Raw genomic sequence first — 10,946 nt, 5'->3', positions numbered from 1 at the left:
TGTAAGTGTAACATCATGTAGGTCATGGATGGCTTTGGATTAATTAGCAAAATGTGTTTTTGGTGTTGAATTGCAGGTTTTGGGTGTGTGTTGAATAATATGGCTTTTTCTGCGCACTAGGTAACCCTAGAATTCAACTCGGGTAGTTTTGGTAACTTTGCACAGTGCTACAACAAGACATTACAGTTTTTGTCTTTTTCGCGCGCTCAATGTGCGTGCTCGGGCGCGCGATCACGACGTTTTTTACAGTTCGTGCTGCCGAACACGCCGAATTTGCATTCTCGCGAGCAATATCTCTCGAGTTGCTTAAAACGTTCCCGAAAATGTAGATGCTGTTAATTTTGCTAAAAAAACTCCACAGGTTGCCATTTGCATGTACTTTTTGGAGCATGGACCACTTACTATTTCTGTCCTCTATGTACTTTGTTGTTTGAGGGTGGCCTGACCATGTGGGCGGCTTGGCAGCCATTTTGTCAAGCCAAGCATTGTCCTTTTGCCATAGGAAAGTATTGTCCGTCTGCTCTTTCTTTTTATGTTTTTGGGGGTGGCCAGGCCATGTGGGGGCGGCCATTTTGTGTGACCTTCCATCCTGGTTTAGTTTTTGCCGCAGGCCTGCAAACTTGTGTGATTTTTTCTGCTAGTAGGCCTGGAGTCCCAGAGATAGTCAGCGGGGATGCTTGATGTAGCGGTTTCCATTTTGTCTGTTGAATTTAACATCATGTAGGGCATGGGTGGCAATGCATTACATTTTCAAATGTGGTGTTTGGGGTGTAGTTAACTGTTTGGGTGAAAACTCCGAATGCCTTTGTTGTTTGTGTTGTTGTGTAACTTTCAAACCTTGTAGCCATGGGGATTTTCTTTTTTGCATTAAGCTGTGATGCAGGCATCCTCCTTTTTCTGGCCATATAAGGAGGGATATAGGTCTGCTTGAGTTTATTGTTTTCTGGCCTTTACCCATGTACCTGTGATGAGAGTACCCATTCAGTTATTAGGCAGCACCAGGACAATTCTCGGGGTTGCTAGCTTCCTGGTCGCCACTATGCGTACTAGGTCCAGGATGCTATCCCCGAGACAACTGGAAGGGTGATTTTATCATTATAATTCCCGGCTTCCTTTTTAACCTTCATGAATTTTACTGAATTGTTATGTTTTTATAACCCACATGACTTTATCAAATTGTAATGAATTTTATCAGATTGTAATCAATTTTTTAAATATATGTTGTTTGTTGCTTTTATGATTTTAAATGTAATCGAATAAAGCTTGTTTTGTTTTTTTGTTTTTTTGAGAGTACCTATGTGGAGATGTGGTGCTAGTAGTAGTGTGCTGTTTTGTTTTTGACAAATTGGCATGTGTCTTGCCATTGTTCCTGTTGGCTTACTACGGTTCACATCTCCATTGCTATCTGCTGCAGGTCACAGATGCTGCATCTATCCGAAATTATGCACAAATTATGGATAGACAAGTTCCACTTCTACTACATTTGCATTTTAGTTCTTTGCTATTCTTACTCTTACTTGTTGTAATAATACTTCTAGTAGTAATTAAAATTAAAACTAAAAAAATCCATATTCGACTGATGTTGCTCTGCCTTTGCTTGTAGGTGCACAAAAGACTGAAGAGGAGGTGTCTGTCATCATTCATCACCTGTTCTACTGCCAGACGGACGTCCTTCTGTACTATGTCACGTGTGGTGTGACTAACCTGACCAGACATCATTCTCAGCAACTTGTGCATTTGTGCAACTGAGTGCTGCAGCAGTGCCGGCATCTGAAGAAGATGGGCCCAAAGAAAGCAAATACCAGGTCCTCCAAGACCAAGAAAGTTGCTGAGAAGATAAAGGAACAGAAGAAGGAAGTGACACTTAAGTCTGGTGTTGACCCAAAAACCTTTTTGGGGAAAAAAACAAGTACGCCTGCAGCAGCAGTGACCGGGGTCCAAGCTGGGGCCAGCACCTCCACATCAGTGGGCCCAATCCACCAACCCAGGCCCAATCAGAAGAGTGGGGAAGAGGTAGCCAGCCTAATGGTGGAAAGCAGTGATACTAAGCCTGACCTGAACTTATCGCTATCTCAAAGTAGTACACATTCCACGCAAGAGGGAACACAGCAGAAAAGTGGTGAACAGCAACCAGCGCCCGCAATAGTAGATGTCCAACAACCACCGCCCGCAATAGTAAATGCTCAACGAAAATAACTACCACAACCACCGCCTGCAATGGTTGTTGTGCCAAGAACCACAACCAGCAATAGTAGTTGCTGTTCCTCCTGAAGTCGGGGCAGTTCAGGAAATTGAGCCTGATGCAAAGCAAGAAGACTTAGAAGAGGCAGCACCTCATGCAGGAGATCTATTGTTTTCCAAATCCCCACTAAGGAAAAGGAGGGTTAGTCCAGCGAGTTCTTCACCAAGCATCCCTTCTGATGATCTTGACCTCAATTGGGAGCCACAACAATCTGAGCATGAAAGGGAGAGACATCCCAAGAAGACCAGGCTAGTGAAAAGGAAGGTTCCAGGAAGCCTGCCACTTATGGAGTGTGATGTTGAGCAGCCGAATAATGATGGTGATGATGAGTCAGACCCAGTCATCACAAGCATTACTCCTGGCCCTGAGGACATGGAGACCAACATTTTAACCCTAGCAAGAATGGCTGCGACTAGGGATGTAGCACGCATATCACCAACACAGGCCACACCACACAGCAGGCAGCGTCCTACACCCAGCACAAGTTCCACCTCAGCAGAAGTAGGTAGTGGTACTACTGCGCAGCCACATAGTGAAATTCACAACACAACCTCCAGTTCATCCGGCATTGGAAGTGGCACCTCTTGCAGGAGGCAAATGTTAAGCTCCCCAGTGTGGGACTTCTTTACAGTTAGCGCATATGAGGAGAACATTGCTATATGCTCCATTTGTCATTCCTCTGTTAGTCGTGGTAAGCTTGGTACAAACTATGGTACCGGAGGCCAAATGACCCATATGAAAAAACACCACGCAATCAAGTGGGAGGACCACCTACGTATCATAAAAGCAGGAACTACTAATGTTGGTGGGGAAGCAGTAGAAGGTACACGGGTCGAACAGGAAGAAGAGGGAGACATTCTATCTGGTAGTAGTACACTAAGTACCCCTGTCCCACTCCCCAGCACTGCAGTGGTAGATCCCACATCCTCCGCATCAACAACATCTCTGTGGCACCAGAGTAAGAGTAGTAACCCGGAGACACCAAGAGTACGGGTGCGAAGTCTGCAACGCGAATGACAGCATCGGGCACATCTGAAAGAAATACCAGGCAGCGTACCATTGTTTGCATGTTTAGGCAGGAGGGAAAGTACGAGCGCAACCACCCAATAGCACGTTTGTACAATGCTAAGCTTGCTAAAATGTTAGCTCTGGACCTTCTCCCTTTTTCTTTAGTTGAAGGGATGGGTTTCCTGGAATTTGTGACAACCCTCTGCCAAAAATGGAATGTTCCCAGCCGCTACTATTTTGCCAGAGTTGCTGTTCCAGCACTACACTACAACGTCCTGGAATTGCTTGGAAAAGCCTTGCAGCAGAGTGCTGTGCATAGTATCCACCTGACAACAGACATGTGGACCAGTTGCCAAGCCACTGATTTCATGTGCATCACTGCACACTGGATCTCTTTTTCAGGTGTTAGAGAAAAGATATCTACAGGCATTGACACTACTGAGATTTTTAATGATACTCATAGACATGCTACTGTAGCCATGTTTGCTATGGAGAAATCGCATACTGCTGCAAACATTTTGGATGAGTTCAACAGCAAGGTCTTTGAATGGCTGCAACCAAGAGGCCTCAATATTGGTTTTGTTGCAACCGACAATGGAAGTAATGTAGTTAAGGGGATTGCGAAAAACAAGGACCCCCTGGACACCGATACCAGTGAACTCCTAGGGCAGGGACAACAATGTGTGAGTGAACACCGTAGGCAGTCAATAACAATGGCAAAACGAGTAATATCAAATGACAGTAAAAACTAAAGGTGGGCAAAGAAAATAATAAATAGTCAGAATTTTAATGTAGACAGTTAAAAATCATACAGATACATGGCATATTCATACACATACAAAATAGACATAACAATTATAAAACATATATTTCATTACTATTCATACATCTAAAAATAAAAATCATTTGATTAATAAAAATCACACTATGGCGAGTGCAACTCGACGCGCGTTTCGGCGTAAGGACGCCTACTTCAGGAGCCACCCAAACGTGTTGATATCTAAAACATACATTAGAAAATATCAAAACAATGTATTACATCTTATGTTACATCATAATCAAATTCATAAAGAAAACAATTTAACATTTATTCATAAATACAAAAAATGAAAATCACCTAAGTGATCAATGTCAAGAGAAATTCAATATCTTGTTGCCACAACAATTTTGATATAATTATAGAAGAAATTGTGCCATACTCAGAGAGAACAAATATCCATTATCTAACTTCAAGAATAGACAAACCTAACAAGCAGCAATTGTATATTCATGATGGAAATTAAGAATATTTATTTTATATATATATATATATATATATATATATTCACTGAAAAAACCATAGGTTATAGACCATATATAGTTAGGGATTAGCATTTAAAAAACCTTATTTTATTTGCACAAAACCATTGAAATTCCATATATAGTTAGTTGCACTAACTATATATCGCGGACCCGCAATCCACTGCTAATGATGTCACATATTACATCATTCATGACATGGTCAGTGACATCACTGATGACATCACTGATGACATCTCAAATGACATCACTGATGACATCACTGATGACAACACCCAATGACTGTATGTTTCTGTAAAGTTAAAATATGTCTTACATATTGAAGAATGAGTGGATGTATAAGTGTCTGGATGAAGGATTTAGTAGGTGCATGACTGACTGTATGAGAGAATGATTAAATGTGTCTCACTGAGTGCATGGGTTAGTGATTAAAGTGTCTTAATTTGGCAATCATTATTTATGTTCTTCTGTAAACTGCTGCATGTTTAAATCAGTAGCTATATCAGTAACTATATGGGTTATTGAATGGTTGCCCAAGTATTTGTATGGGAGACTGAGTATGTGTGTGGGTGGCTGGGAGGTGTATAACTCTGTGCATAGATGTGTGAGCAGTTGATTCCCTAGGTGTATGGCTTCAAAAGTGCATGTAGAAACAGCTGTATGGACAGTTGACTGTGTGCATGAGTATATTGGTTAGTGAATGGATATCTCAGTTCTACATGTCAAAGTAAGTACATATGTAAAACACACTCCATGTGAGAGTTGACATATATAAATAACTGAACATAAGACCCAGTGAATGTGAGAGTGGCTGTATGAATCATTGTGAACTTGTATCAAGGATTGTATAAGAGAGTAAATATGTGTTAGTATATGTTTGAATAAGTAAGGTGTGTATAACTGTATAGTTGAGGAAATGGAGGTGTGATTGATTCTTTGCATGACTGACTAGGTGTGTGAGTAACTCCATGGATGTGTGACAGTCTGTGAGTGCCTGTTTACACTGAGTGTATCTAAGGTTATATTAGAGTCTGAAGATGTATTATCACATAAATGATATCATCAGTGATGTAATCAGTAATGTCAAATGAGATGTCAGTGATGTCATCAGTGATGTCATTTGAGATGTCATCAGTGATGTCATCAGTGATGTCATTTGAGATGTCATCAGTGATGTCATCAGTGATGTCACTGACCATGTCATGAATGATGTAATATGTGACATCATTAGCAGTGGATTGCGGGTCCGCGATATATAGTTAGTGCAACTAACTATATATGGAATTTCAATGGTTTTGTGCAAATAAAATAAGGTTTTTTAAATGCTAATCCCTAACTATATATGGTCTATAACCTATGGTTTTTTCAGTGAATTTTCAAGGTTTTGTAAATGCAAATTCCTAACTATATATGGTCTATAACCTATGGTTTTTTCTGTGAATTTCATTGGTTTTTTAAAAGCTAATAACTATAGTTGTAAAATATATTCTTTATTAAGTGACGTATCACGTAGCCCGTGAGACGCCTCATGATGCATCGCATAACCGTGACGTATCGTCTCTGCAGCGCAAACCAAACCCAAAACGTAAGCGCGCCAAAACACGCTTAAAGTTATATATATATTTTTTTAACCTTAATTAGACAAAATCCACACGTGCACATATCACAAACGTTCAAAAAACACAATATGTCGGACTCCCGTTACGCTGCCGGTTAGCTGCCCGGTTAACGTACCAGGAAGCACCTTTACCGCGAAAAATCACATTTTTTTTTTCACCCCCCAGGGAACTTTAATAGCCCCCTCATCAATCCTAGGGGTTCAGGAGGGGTCTGCCTTACCCCTTTCATTCATTTACACCTTTTTTCCACCTCTTGTCTCTCGATCCCACAGAGAGACAAGATGGCGGTCGCTCCAGACTGTTTACAATGATAACAGCCAATCAGCTTCTCCTCAGACTCCCGTTACACTGCCGGTTAGCTGCCCGGTTCGCGTACCAAGACGCGTCTCTACGGCGAAAAAATCAGATTTTTTTTTTTGGGCCCAGCGTGGCTCTATAATATCCCCTCATCAATCCTAGGGGGTCAGAAGGGGTCTACCTTGCCCCTTTCCTTCATTTCCCCCTTTGTTTTGGCCTCCTCTTGTCTCTCGATCCTACCGAGAGACAAGATGGCGGCCGCTCCGAACTGTTTACAATGTTGACAGCCAATCAGCTACTCGTCAGACTCCCGTTACACTGCCGATTAGCTTCCCGGTTAGCTGCCCGGTTCGTGTACCAAGACGCGTCTCTACGGCGAAAAAAACTGATTTTTTTTTTTTTTTTTTGGGCCCAGCGTGGCTCTATAATATCCCCTCATCAATCCTAGGGGGTCAGAAGGGGTCTACCTTGCCCCCTTTCCTTCATTTCCTCCTTTGTTTTAGCCTCCTCTTGTCTCTCGATCCTACCGAGAGACAAGATGGCGGCCGCACCGGACTGTTTAGAATGTTGACAGACACCGGAGAGCCAATCAGCTTCGCTTCGCAAAGTTCCGATAAGCGAAAAGTACGCGAACCGGATTGCTGCCCGGAGCGCTGTTATAGATATATATCTTGATTTAAACGTTAATTTCTCAAAATCCACTGAAGCACATATATTGAGACCTAGCAAAGGCACATCGGGCTAACAGTCCCTACAATTTTGCCAAGTTTCGTGCAAATCCATTCAGCCGTTCGAGCTAAAAGTGAGTCCAACCGCCCTATGGAAAACTCAATGTTAAAAACGCGTTTTGGGACCCCCCTTTTTTCTCAGCCCCCCCTTGACGAAACCCCCCCAAATTTCCAGGAGCTGCTCAGAAACAAAATGTGCCATTTTCCTGAAAATTTCAGCCGATTCCGTCCACAAACGCCAAAGTTATTAGACATAGAATTTTCAGAAATCCCATAGGGAAAAAATCCTAACTATATATACCTACTGGCGACCGCCAGTAGGTAATATATATATATATATATTACCTACTGGCGGTCGCCAGTAGGTATATATAGTTAGGATTTTTTCTCTATGGGATTTTTGAAAATTCTATGTCTAATAACTTTGGCGTTTGTGGACGGAATTGGCTGAAATTTTCAGGAAAATGGAACATTTTGTTTCTGAGCAGCCCCTGACAATTTGGGGGGGTTTCATCAAGGGGGGGCCGAGAAAAAAGGGGGGTCCCAAAACGCATTTTTCCCATGTTAATTTCCATAGGGCGGTTGGCCTCACTTTTAGCTCGAACGGCTGAATGGATTTGCACGAAACTTGGCAAAATTGTAGGGACTGTTAGCCTGATGTGCCTTTGCTAGGTCTCAATATATGTGCTCCAGTGGATTTTGAGTAATTTAGGTTCAAAAAAATATATATATCTGGGCGGAGCCTAACCACACATCTGATCTGATTGGCTGTCAGCACTTCATCCAAGAAGTGTTGGCAGCCATCTTGGGACCAATATACATGATAGCACCTCATTAAAAAGCATTGTAGTTAATAGAGGGTTTTAGGACTTTAGTTACATTATCAATCATTTGTTGATGGTACCATACTCGTTTTAGGAATTGTGGTGGGTTCTAAGGTGATTTTACCATGTGAAAAAACCTTCTGCTGTGATATCATGAATATTGTTTCAAAGAAAACTAATATCTCATGATTTTCCCACAGTGGTTTGGAAGGGGATCTATAAGCTAAACTGAAAGCATATTTTCTGTAAATTCACATTATCTTTCTCAGTCATGTGAAAATGAAGTCTGACATTCTCAGTAAAACATGTACATCCAACAAGGACAGAGACTGTCAGTTGATTCCTTTGTGTTCTACTGCAGCCTCCTAGAGTGTTCTAAAGAACAACTAGAGCGCTAACAGTCCTACTTATTACAAAGGTATGGCACACCTGAAGCCATCTTGATTGGAATAAAGTGGTAACTCTTAAAACATTTAATTTAAAAAGAAACAACATGAAGGGGTATATTTTGCCATAGAAAGTATGATTAGTGCTGCAGAATGAAAAATTAGGTCACATTTTGAGTGACTTCTCAAATCCTTTTCTATTTCATTAAAACATTCTGACATGCAGTCTCCCAAAATGGCCACCAGAGACAAAAGAGCCCAAATGTAGCCCAAATATCACCCAGATGTAGCCCAAGTATAGCCCAATGACAGAATGTCCCAGAGTGTTCTAAAGAACAACTAGAGCGCGAACAGTCCTACTTATTACAAAGGTATGGCACACCTGAAGCCATCTTGATTGGAATAAAGTGGTAACTCTTAAAACATTTAATTTAAAAAGAAACAACATGAGGGGGTATATTTTGCCATAGAAAGTATGATTAGTGCTGCAGAATGAAAAATTAGGGCACATTTTGAGTGACTTCTCAAATCCTTTTCTATTTCATTAAAACATTCTGACATGCAGTCTCCCAAAATGGCCACCAGAGACAAAAGAGCCCAAATATAGCCCAAATATCACCCAGATGTAGCCCAAGTATAGCCCAATGACAGAATGTCCCAGAGTGTTCTAAAGAACAACTAGAGCGCTAACAGTCCTACTTATTACAAAGGTATAGCACACCTGGAGCCATCGTGATGGGAATAAAGTGGTAACTCTTAAGACATTTAATTTAAAAAGGAACAAAATGAGGGGGTATATTATGCAATAGAAGGTATTATTAGTGCTGCAGAAAGAAAAATTAGGGCACATTTTGAGTGACTTTTCAAATCCTCTTATATTTCATTAAAAAATTCTGACATGCAGTCTCCCAAAATGGCCACCAGAGACAAAAGAGCCCAAATGTAGCCCAAATATCACCCAGATGTAGCCCAAGTATAGCCCAATGACAGAATGTCCCAGAGTGTTCTAAAGAACAACTAGAGCGCTAACAGTCCTACTTATTACAAAGGTATGGCACACCTGAAGCCATCTTGATTGGAATAAAGTGGTAACTCTTAAAACATTTAATTTAAAAAGGAACAAAATGAGGGGGTATATTTTGCCATATGAATTATGATTAGTGCTGCAGAAAGAAAAATTAGGGCACATTTTGAGTGACTTCTCAAACCCTCTTCAATTTCATTAAAAAATTCTGACATGCAGTCTCCCAAAATGGCCACCAGAGACAAAAGAGCCCAAATGTAGCCCAAATATCACCCAGATGTAGCCCAAGTATAGCCCAATGACAGAATGTCCCAGAGTGTTCTAAAGAACAACTAGAGCGCTAACAGTCTTACTTATGACAAAAGTATGGCACACCAGAAGCCATCTTGATTGGAATGAAGTGGTAAGTCTGAAAACACTCAATTTAAAAAGGAACAACATGAGGGGGTTAATTTTGCCATAGAAAGTATGATTAGTGCTTCAGAAAGAAAAATTAGGGATCATTTTGAGTGACTTCTCAAATCCTCTTCTATTTCATTAAAAAAATTCTGACATGCAGACTGAAACATGCACTTTGAATACCAGCAGCAGACGTCCCTGGTGAGCAGTAGCTTTACTACAGTGATCTAATGTGCAACTAGAGTGCTAACATTCAGAATTTATGGCAAATGTGTGACACATCTGAATGCCTTCTTGATGGAACCAAAGTAAACAAGCATTGAAAATGCAATAGATCTCGTCCTCATTTAAGTTAAAGCCATTCTGTTTGTAATGAGGTGGCTTTTTAGCTTTGCTTTTATTAGTGTTTTTTCAACTTTCATGTAAATAACGCACCGTTTTCACCAAATCGACTTTGCCCAAGCACACCCTTCCCTTCGGCCAACAAATCCCAAAAATTCGGCACACCTGCCGATCCACTCTCCCTACAGCTCACCCAAGCCCCGTCCCTCTAGCGCAACTGGAACACCCCAAATTCACCTTCTCCATGCGCACCAAAAACTCCCATTGAATAACATGACAATTCGCTACTCCGCACAAAAATTGCTCTTTAAAGCACTTCCACTGCTCCGATCCGCTTCAAACTTGGCTGGACACTAGTTCCAGCGGTTCCCTAACATCTCACCAAAAATCAGCCCAATCCATCCACTGGAACGGGGACGAATTTCAACCCGAATACGCGCCCCCCGCAAACACAAAAAAAGCCATAAAACGACCAAATCGCGACCAAAAACCGCCAAAATCCCTCAAAACCTTGCCAACACCAATACGCACGAAACTGAACCGGCCCCTCAGCCCTAGGCTCCGGGAACCCTACTTAATTGACCCAAAAGCCCTAAAAAAGCAACATAATACACACGAAAACGCCCTAACAACCCTAAAATGCATATAAGTATATGTATGCATTCATTTATGTTTGTATTTATATGTAGATATACAGATGATATATGTTTATATATGTATGTATATATATATATTCACTGAAAAAACCATAGGCTATAGACCATATATAGTTAGGAAT

This window comes from Lissotriton vulgaris, chromosome 8 (genome assembly GCF_964263255.1).
Source record: "Lissotriton vulgaris chromosome 8, aLisVul1.2, whole genome shotgun sequence".
Lineage (NCBI taxonomy): Eukaryota > Metazoa > Chordata > Amphibia > Caudata > Salamandridae > Lissotriton > Lissotriton vulgaris.
Note: the sequence above shows the minus strand (reverse complement) of the source record.